Raw genomic sequence first — 11077 nt, 5'->3', positions numbered from 1 at the left:
AGGTTATGGAAATACCTGGTAGATCTGTACTGCTCATGGATCAGGAGACTAACATACAAAAAAATGGCCTTTTACCAGACAATCTACAGATTCAATGCAATTCCTATCAAAATTCCAATACACTTCTTTATAGACCTTGAAAGAGTAACTCTCAACTTCTTATGGAAAAACAAAAACCCAGCATAGCTAAAAAAAGAAAAAAAAAAGAAAGAAAAAGAAAAAAAACATCCTGTACAATAAAAGAACTTGTGGAGTATCACATCCCTAATTTCAAGCTGTACTACACAGCAGTAGTCATAGCCTCACAGTATTGGCATAAAAACAAACAGGTTGATAAATGGAATAGAACTGAAGACCCAGAAATAAACCCACACACTTACAGACACTTGCTTTTTCCAAAGATGCTAAAACCATACAATGGAAAAAAAGAAAGCACCTTCAGCAAGAGGTGCAGGCCAGCATTTTAAGCATTTGAAACATTCTGTTCACCTCTTTCCTTCTCTCCTTTCATGTTCCTTCCTTACTCTTTCCCCTCTTGGCCTGGCTTTGTAGACCAGCTCCAACTTTCTTTCTAGTACCTAATGAGTGCTGTAAAGGACTATATGTGTCCACAGCCACACCAGGGATCTTCTGTGCTGAGAAAGAAAAGAACTGGGTTACTGATGCTTGGCCAGGTGAATCAGGGTATTGTTGTTTGTGGGCCATATAAAGAAGGAAGTCAGTGAACAGAGTAACAAATAGTGTGTTCCGGGTAAGCCATGTTTAATCACAAGGCTCCAGGTTATATTTGAGATACCTTTAATAGCTTACCTGGAATTATCTGAACAAAAGCCAATAACCACTCATGTTTCCAATTGAATTTCCGCCTGAGGAGCAAAACGTCAGAGATTCTCCTGTGTGGCTAGTAATTATTTGAACAGAAAGCTTTTGATGTCAGCACGTTTGACTTCACTCATGTCAATCTTACAAACTACCACTTTTAAAAAAACTTATTTTTTTATTTTTATTAATTTATGTGTGTGTGCACATACACGAAGATGCCAGCAGTCGTCAGAGGAAGCTCCTTGACCTCAGCCTCCTAACAGCCACAACTGCTCACATTCTGTCTGTAGAGAACTAGAAAAGAACTGTTATGGTCACCGTCTCTCTCTCTTCATGATCTCCTCCACTCTTCTCACACTAAATGATCTCTGGATGCTGGAATCCTCCCCACTTATATAATCAAGGTCAAACATATCTTGGGGATTTAATTGCAAATATTTCTCTATATTCTTGACTTCTCTAATTATACACATGATTCTTAGGCTTAAGATGTCTGAAACTGAACTTTTTTTTTTCATCTTTATTAACTTGGGTATTTCTTATTTACATTTTGATTGTTATTCCCTTTCCCAGTTTCTGGGCCAACATCCTCCTAACCCCTGCCCTTCCCCTTTTCTAAGGGTGTTTCCCTCCCCATCCTTCCCCCCATTACCGCCCTCCCCCCAAAAATCACATTCACTAGGGGTTTAGTCTTGGCAGGACCAAGGGCTTCCCCTTCCACTGGTGCCCCAACAAGCCTATTCTCTAATACATATGCAGTTGGAGCCCTGGGTCAGTCCATGTATAGTCTTTGGGTAGTGGTTTAGTCCCTGGAAGCTCTGGTTGGTTGGCATTGTTGTTCATATGGGGTCTCAAGCCCCTACAAGCTCTTGCAGTCCTTTCTCTAATTCCTTCAACGGGGGTCCCATTCTCAGTTCAGTGGTTTAATGATGGCATTCGCCTATGTATTTGCTGTATTCTGGGTGTGTCTCTCAGGAGAGATCTACATCTGGTTCCTGTTGGCCTGCACTTCTTTGCTTCATCCATCTTATCTAGCGTGGTGGCTGTGTATGTATGGGCCACATGTGGGGCAGGCTCTGAATGGGTGTTCCTTCTGCCTCTGCTCTAAACTTTGCCTCCCTATTCCCTCCCAAGGGTATTCTTGTTCCCCTTTTAAAGAAGGAATGAAGCATTCGCATTTTGGTCATCCTTGAGTTTCATGTGTTCTGTGCATCTAGGGTGATTCAAGCATTTGGGCTAATAGCCACTTATCAGTGAGTGCATACCATGTGTGTTTTTCTGTGATTGGGTTACCTCACTCACAGGATGATATTTTCCAGTTCCATCCATTTGCCTATGAATTTCATAAAGTCATTGTTTTTGATAACAGAGTAGTATTCCATTGTGTAGATGTACCACATTTTCTGTATCCATTCCTCTGTTGAAGGACATCTGGTTTCTTTCCAGCTTCTGGATATTATAAATAAGGCTGCTATGAACATAGTGGAGCATGTGTTTTTGTTATATGTTGGGGCATCTTTTGGGTATATGCCCAAGAGAGGTATAGCTGGGTCCTGAGGTAGTTCAATGTCCAATTTTCTGAGGAACCTCCAGACTGATTTCCAGAATGGTTGTACCAGTCTGCAATCCCACCAACAATGGAGGAGAGTTCCTCTTTCTCCACATCCTTGCCAGCATCTGCTGTCACCTGAGTTTTTGATCTTAGCCATTCTCAGTGGTGTGAGGTGAAATCTCAGGGTTGTTTTGATTTGCATTTCCCTTATGACTAAAGATGTTGAACATTTCTTTAGGTGCGAAACTGAACTCTTGAAATTTCCCTCCACTGTCTACATCTCCAGATTGACCCATGTAGGGAAAAATGAATTCACCTCCTCCTACTCAAGTGATCAGGGCAGACACCTGGGACCAACCATGAATTGCTCTCTCAAATCTGTTTCTATGTCACTTAGCATTTTCTAAAAACTTTCAAAAATCTTTCCAACTGGTCTCCAACAGTCTCTACAGGTGGCATTAAGTGGGATAGGTGTCTTACATGAGAAGAATTTTGTGGGGTTTCCTCTGGTGCCTTTGATAAAGATCTAACCATGTAGACATAATTCTGACCTTACCATGCCAAGCCTCACACTGCACACATGCTCTGGCCAGACAGGCCAGATCCTTCCTCAAGGCCTTGGTGCCTATTGCTGTCTCCTCCTCGAAGCATATCGGACTTTCATTTACTGAATCTTCTCATCTTAGTCTTATACACCATTACTTCTGAAATAACTGTCTTGACTACTGTACCTGCATGTGTACCATTAACTCTCAGTAGACTTCCTAGGAGCTCCTATTTTGTTCCCTTTATAGCAATGGTCTTTTATATTTTAAGTTATTTATCCTATGAAGATGTTTCTTTACTTGAATTGCTGAGTCTAGTATGGTGTAGAATGAAGCCTTTGCATACTAATCCATGGTAGATAAGAATGAATGGTCAAATGCTTCCCCAGTGGCAGCCTTACACAAGTACATGTTTTATCATGATCCAGTGACTAACTAATATCTGTATTTGGTGGCCTGATGACAAAAGCCAACTATTTCTTATAATTCCTCCAGGGACCTAGTATTCTATCTTTGCAATTTATTTTATAACATCGTGGAGTTCTCAGGTACTTATGCAAAAAAAATATACCCTAATGAACAATGCAAGGTAGACTTACTTGGTTTTCTTGCCATATCAAGAAAAAGGGAAAGGGAGAAACTCAATCTAAAAAGTATTATTTCCAGTGATAATAAACACAGAGTGTCCCCAGTAGAATCATCGGCTCATCAGTATCTGCAAACAGTAGCTTACAACTTAGTTCCCAGTCATTAGTCATGCCAAGTGGAATGCAGGGAGCCTTATAAACAGAAGATTCACTAGAAAACAAACTAGTTTACCCCCAAAGTCTGAGGAATCTGTATAAGTGTGGAGGGGCGGAAAAGGAAATCGAGAGTCTCCCTGACTAAATGGCAGGGGAATAGGTATGACTGACTGAGGAGAAGAGTAGAGGTGCCTTATGGTCACAGCTCAGTTCTTCCAAGTATTGCCATAGGAAGACTGTTTTTGCTTTTCTTGTCTCCCTTGCCTCTTGCCAGCCTGGTGGTTCTGTTTCCTCTGGGAGACAACAACCTTATAACCACTAGGATTATATCCATCACTGACCACTGCCCTATAGGGTATCCATTTTATAAAGTCACCTCACCAAACATTTCTTACATTTCAGAAGGGAATGCTGCTGTGCATCATGCTGGGGCTGGGAGGGAGTGGTGTATTAAGAAATCGTCAAAGACGAGCAACATCACCACACATGCAGCAGTGTGTAAGTATGTCTTAAAGAGCCCCAACATGTCTGTCTCCATCAGATGGTGAAGAAAATCCAAATGGTGAGGAAAGCAGCCCTGGTGCCCTTACAAGTAGAGATAGTTAAACTAAGTGTAGTCATCTGTCAGGGCCTGCAGGAGATTGGTTCTAGGACCTTCTCAGGGGATACTAAAATCCATAAGATGGGGAATGAAGAGTTGGCTCTTCAGGAGGACCCAAGTTCAATTCCCAGCTCCAACATGATGGTTAACAACCATCTGTAACTCCACCTCCAAGGGACTATAACACCTTCTTTTGGCCTCTATTGGCACTGTACAAACCTGGTGCATAACCTACATGCAGGCAAAAACACCCACTGTACATTTACAAAAGGAATAAATCCTCAAAAAATTAAAATTCACAAGATGTTCAACTTCTTTCTACAAAATAACACTATGCATCTTCCTGCATATTTTAAATCATCTCTGTATTACTTACGATACTTAATGCAATGTAAATACAAGGTACTTGTTGCATCATTGTTTAGGGAAAAATGAAAGGACAAAAAAAATCTATACAAACACAACTATAATAAGCCTAATGCCATAGCACATGAATTGCTTAAATACCAAGTGCTATTGGAGGCGGGTACTAAGGTTCTGATATGATGAAGTGAACAGGGTGCCTACACTTGGTTTCTGCATATCCAGAAGAATGAATGACATGTAGCAAATTCCAGATTTGTATTTTGGAACTTTATGGGGGGTTTTGATTCTGAATATTTTTGATCCATAGTTGGCTGAATCCATGGGTTTGGAGCACATCCAGATGGAGGGTTACCCACAGCGCCTTTGATGGGGGCTGACTTCTGATAGAGCAAATGCGAAAGCTAGATACAGACCTACCCAGGATGTACCACCAGAAGTTTCAGAGGCCAGAAGAAAACAGTGCTTTAGACAAGAAAAATGGGGGATAGCCTCTAGGAGGATGCAGAGGTAGCTGAGTTTAGCTCATCTTTGAGGTAATGGGAAGCTCCTTTGGAGATTAAATGGAAGTTACAGTTTGAGTGTCTGGAGAGACATGCAGACTTAACTGGGCAGGCGTGGATTATTTCAAGTCTAAAGAGCAAGGGTAGAGAAGCTTGGGTTAGAGATGAAACTACAAAATGAAGAAGTACTAGAAGATTCTGGAAGAGCTAGGTTTGAGATGTGGCCATTAATTTCCTGATTATTAAAAGGTTTGGACCTGGGGTCCTCTTGTTATGCTTTGAACTCTACCTACTGGGAACATTCAGTGTCTAACCTCTATATGTCCTTCCAGAAGTACAGTGTATAAGGACTTAGCCATGTGCAAGATGGGTCAGAAAAGTATGACCAGCCTCTGAGAACATCCCTCACTTACAAAGCTATGTGTGAACCTGTGATTGCTGTGACAGTGCAGGCCAGGGGACATGAGACTTGTATGCACACCTATTAGACAAAATGCACATGACTTTAAGCCAGTCAGCTCTCTCCTCCAAATGGCAGCTTTACGTCTGCAGAATCAGGATACAATGGATACATGTTTCCCAGAGTTGAAAGGGTCCAATGAGAGGGCAGTTCTGGCAGAGCCCTGCTGAGTGCATATTAGAGATCTGATACTCAGGAATAATCCACTGTGTTGGCAAAATATTTTAAGAGACTGTTAGCTGCATGGGATTGTATAGCAACTATAACAACCCCAGTTATATTATAGCCCTCTGGGTTCAGATCAGGATGCTGGCTACGACACTCTCTCTACATCAGTGCTCTGACCACTAGAGAACCTTCTTTCATGACAAGCATTGTTCTTTTCCACTCTGCTAACTCCATTGTTACCAGTGACACCACAGGCCTCCCACCAGAGACCTCCTGTCTGGTCCTGTCCTCCTGTTCACATGCACAGAAAGCTGGAGACAGTGATTAATAAGTGACCAAATGTTTAAACCTTCTAAGGAGGGTGCTGCCTCTTGAGCATGAATATGCATGGACTTCCTGGAAAGACTTAAAACCCACCAGGGGCAGGTAAGAAGACACAGTGGGTTGGCCCAAGCTGGGATCAGCAGTCAGACTGGTCACAATCACCAAGAAGAGACAACAAAGCCTGCCAGGTGGTGTGGAGCAGCAGCTTTCCTCTTGGTGTCTGTCAGCCCTGCTGTCACCGGGGAAGACAGGCTGTAAATGTGAACATAAATACATTCCCCTCTTGTCTCAGCCCAGTGTCTTGAAGTGCTATTCAAGACTTCAAATTACCACTCCAGTAAAACAGGGTGAGCACGGACAAGGAAGAGGCTGTGTTTATTAACTTGTGGCAATGCTGACTCTGCTGAGTGTCAGTCCTGGGGAGGAATAGGGACAGACTGGGTCTTCAGAGGTAAAGGAGTGACACCTTCAGATCAGCTCTGACCCATCCTGGACTCCTTTAGGACCTCCACCTTTGTCCACATATTTAGTGAAATAACATACCCACCCAGTCTTCACTGCAGATTGCTCTGTGACTCCAGGGAACCAAGGAGGCTCAAGTTGACCCCTTTCCATCTCATTCTGAAGGAGTTGACGTCATGTCTGATGTTACAAAATTAGTTTTCAATCCCGAAGTCTACGCTTTAGACAGAATGAGGAGCTGGGATGATTAGACCTAGAACCAGAATTACAATGGGACTTGCTGGTCCAGGAAAAATGTTTACTCTCCTTGCAGGAAATATTTGGTGACAGGTAACTGACTGGATTAACAGCCACCTGCTCTCTTGAAAGAATTACTTGCTTTCCCACAGCCAGTCAGCACTGAGATCTAAGTAGGTGCCTTCCTGACTTAGTACTGCTAGAATTCCCAAGGAATGTTCACCATAAGGAGCACCCGGGGACACCTAACACCTCAGCCATACCACCAGCCTGTTCCATTCATCTGTGCTCCAGGCTATTAGTATCAGGAGTGTTGACTGATCCATCTTGTTCTATGCATAAGGATGCCAGGCAAAGTCTGTTTTCCTGGTATTGATAGACCCAAAAAATTAATCTCAGGGTGACCCTAGCTAAAACTCCTAGTACTGAGGCCTATAGCACCTGAATCCGCCATCTCCTGTAACCAGACAAGACTTCCAAGAGAGGGATTGGGACACCAACCCAGCCACAAAAGCTTTGACCTACAATTTCTCCTGCCTCTAAGATGTGCAGGGGTAAATATGGAGCAGAATTGAGAGAATGGCTAACCAATGACTGGTCCAGCTTGAGACCCATGCTATGAACGGGAACCCTCCCTGACACTGATATCCTGCTATACTTGTAGACAGGAGCCTAGCTATCATCAGAGAAGCTTCACCCAACATCTGACAGAAATGGATACATACACAGAAAGATAGAGTCTTGTGGAAGAATGGAAAGAAGGATTTTAGGAATCAGAGTATTCAAGGATACCACAAAAAAACCTATAGAATCAACTAACCTGGGACCATAGGGACCCACAGAGTCTGAATCACTAACCAGAAAGCAGGCATGGGACTGACATACATACATATATATATATGCATATATGCAGCTTTACCTGGGTTTTCAAATTTCCACTTTGAAACACAAATATATATATGTTGTGCAACTTAGTGTTCATGTAGGATGCCTGAGAGTGGGAGCAGGAGCTATTTCTGGACTTTTCCCAATATTGGGCTGCCTCTACATTTAATAGGAAAAGATGTGCCTAGTCTTACTGTAACTTGATATGCCAAGTTGCATACCTGGTTGATACCTATGGGAGGCCTCCCATTTTCTGAAAAGAAAGGGAGGAGAGTGGGTGGGAAGGGAAGTGGGGAGAGTGGTAAGAGAGAAGGGAGGGAAAACTGAGATCAGATTATAAGGTAAATTAATTAATTCATTCATTTGTTCAAAAGTAAATTATAACATCAAGAAGAAAATTACAGGTCTTGACAGCTTCCCAAATGTGGGCCTTCCTCCAGACTGTTTCCTCCTAATTTCCAAGAACATTTACATCTGTATAATACTTGATACCATATGTATCAAAACTGAAGATTCTTCTTTGCCACTACAGCAGATGTACTGGCTAGTTTTATGTCAACTTAAAGAAAGCTAGAGTCATGATACATAAGGGAGCTTCAATTTAAAAAATGCCTCTACAAGATACAGCTGTAGGCAAGCCTGTAGGGCATTTTCTTAATTGGTGATTTATGGGGAGGGCCCAGAACCTTGTAGTTGGTGCCATTATTAGGCTGGAAGTCCTGGGTTGTATAAAAAAGCAGACTGAGCAAGCTATGAGAAGCAAGGCAGGAAGCAGTAGTCCTTCATAGCCTCTGTATCAGCTCCTTTCCCTGAGTTCCTGCCCTGTTCGAGTTCCTGTCCTCACTCCCTTCACTAATATACAGTGATATGGAATTGTAGGCCCAATAAACCCCTTCCTCCCCAAGTTAATTTGAATAAGATGTTTCATCAGAGCAATAATAACCCCAAAATGACAGGTATCACAGAAAAGGTGACAAAACACAGAATTTCTGCCTGCCTGAAGGAAGCCATCTTCTCTTTCTCCTCCCATGACAAGGGCTGCATGAGAGTCTAGGATATCCAAATAAAACTAAGGATGGAAATAATGTATCATATTCACCAGGCCCTTAGGTTTGATGTCCACAACAGGACTATGGTGTAGATCAATTGATGGTCCTCCTTTACAATGAGGAAACTGAGGTACAGGGGATTATGTCCTTCCTTACTCAGGAAGGCCCAGGATATGATCCATGGTGTCTGATCCTGCTCTTGAGCACTGAGCTGAATTCAGGTGGAGCCTGGAAGCTTGTGACAAGGCATGAGCTAGGGCACGCCTTACATTCTACCTTTTTGCAGCTTCACCCGGGTTTCAAATTTCCACTTTGAAACACAAATACCTAGGGTCAGCCTGTCATGGTAGGACCTCATCTATCTCTTCCTGAGCTCAGAAGCCAAGATGAATCTGCTCGAGCATCTCTATTTCTCAAATGCCCAGAAGAGAATCCCTGTCCACTCCAGCTTTTCTTAATCCCCATCTATCAGCTGGAGAAAAGCAAGAGTTCCCTCTCCGCCCCACCCCTTCCTTCTTCAACCCCAGCTTTCCAACCCATGGTGCTTACAGACTATGTATGTCACATCTCTGGAGCTGTGTTCTATAAAAGATCATTTGTCATTGACAGCAGTCCTCAAAGGGCCTGGTACTTGGTGACTCACTCTGCCAAAGGACCCTAGGGGTGAATGGTTCTTATATGCTTGGGCCAGAGAGTGGCACTATTAAGAGGTGTGATATTGTTGGAGTAAGTGTGTCACTGTGGGTGTGGGTTTTAATACTCTAGTGCTAGCTGCTTGGAAGTGAGACTTCCACCAGCAGCCTTCAGATGAAGATGTTGAACTCCCAGCTCTGCCTGCACCATGCCTAGATGCTGCCATGCTCCCACATTGATGATAATGAACTGAACCTCTGAACCTGTAAGTCAGTCCCAATTAAATGTTGTCCTTTCACTGTCATTAGGACAAAATGACAAACAACATATTGGAAAAATATCTTTACCAATCCTACATCAGATAGAGGGTTAATATTCAAATATATACCAAAAACTCAAGAAGTTAGATGCCAGAGAGACAAATAACCCTATTAAAAATGGGACACAGAGGGGTTGGGGATTTAGCTCAGTGGTAGAGCACTTGCTAGGGCAAGCACAAGGCCCTGGGTTCGGTCCCCAGCTCCAAAAAAAAAAAAAAAAAAAAAAAAAAAATGGGACACAGAGCTAAACAAAACATTCTCAGCTGAGGATTATCAAATGCAAAAAGCACCTAAAGAAAGGTTCAACATCCTTAGTCATCAGGGAAATGCAAATCAAAACAACCCTGAGATTCCACCTCACACCAGTCAGAATGGCTAAGATAAAAACTCAGGTGACAGCAGATGCTGGTGAGGATGTGGAGAAAGAGGAACACTCCTCCATTGTTGGTGGGATTGCAGACTGGTACAACCACTCTGGAAATCAGTCTGGAGGTTCCTCAGAAAATTGGACATTCCACTACATGAGGATCCAGCTACACTACTCCTGAACATATACCCAAAAGATGCTCCAATATATAATAAGAACACATGCTCCACTATGTTCATTGCAGTCTTATTTATAATTGCCAGGAGCTAGAAAGAACCCAGATGCCCTTCAACAGAGGAATGGATACAGAAAATGTGGTACATTTACACAATGGAGTACTACTCAGCTATTAAAAACAATGACTTTATGAAATTCATAGACAAGTGGATGGAACTAGAAAATATCATCCTGTGTGAGGTAACCCAATCACAAAATAAACAAACAAACAAACAAAAAACACATGATAAGCACTCACTGATAAGTGGATATCAGCCCCAAAGCTGGAATTACCCAAGATACAATCCCCAGACCACATGAAACTCAAGAAGAAAGACAACCAAAGTGCAGATGCTTCAGTCCTTCTTAGAATGGGGAACAAAAATATCCATAAGAGTAGATACAGAGACAAAGTTTGGAGCAGAGACCGAAGGAATGGCCATTCAGAGATTGCCCCACCTGGGGATCCAGCCTATATACAGACAGCCACCAAACCCAGACAATATTGCTGATGCCAAGAGGTGCATGCTGACAGGAGTCTAATATAGCTATCTCCTGACAGGTTCCGCCAGAGCATGACAAATACAAAGGTGGATGCTAACAGCCAACCATTGAACTAAGAACAGGGTTCCCATTGGAGGAGATAGAGAAAGGATTGAAGGAGCAGGAGAAGTTTGAAACATGATAACAACAATACCAAAAAAAAAAACCCCAGAGCTCCCAGGGACTAAACCACCATCCAAAAAGTACACATGGACAGACCCATGACTCCAGCTGCATATGTAGCAAAGGATGGCCTTGTTGGGCATCAATAGAAGGAGAAGCCC

This window comes from Rattus rattus, chromosome 12, assembly GCF_011064425.1.
Source record: "Rattus rattus isolate New Zealand chromosome 12, Rrattus_CSIRO_v1, whole genome shotgun sequence".
Classification (NCBI taxonomy): domain Eukaryota; kingdom Metazoa; phylum Chordata; class Mammalia; order Rodentia; family Muridae; genus Rattus; species Rattus rattus.
This window is presented reverse-complemented; position numbering follows the sequence as displayed.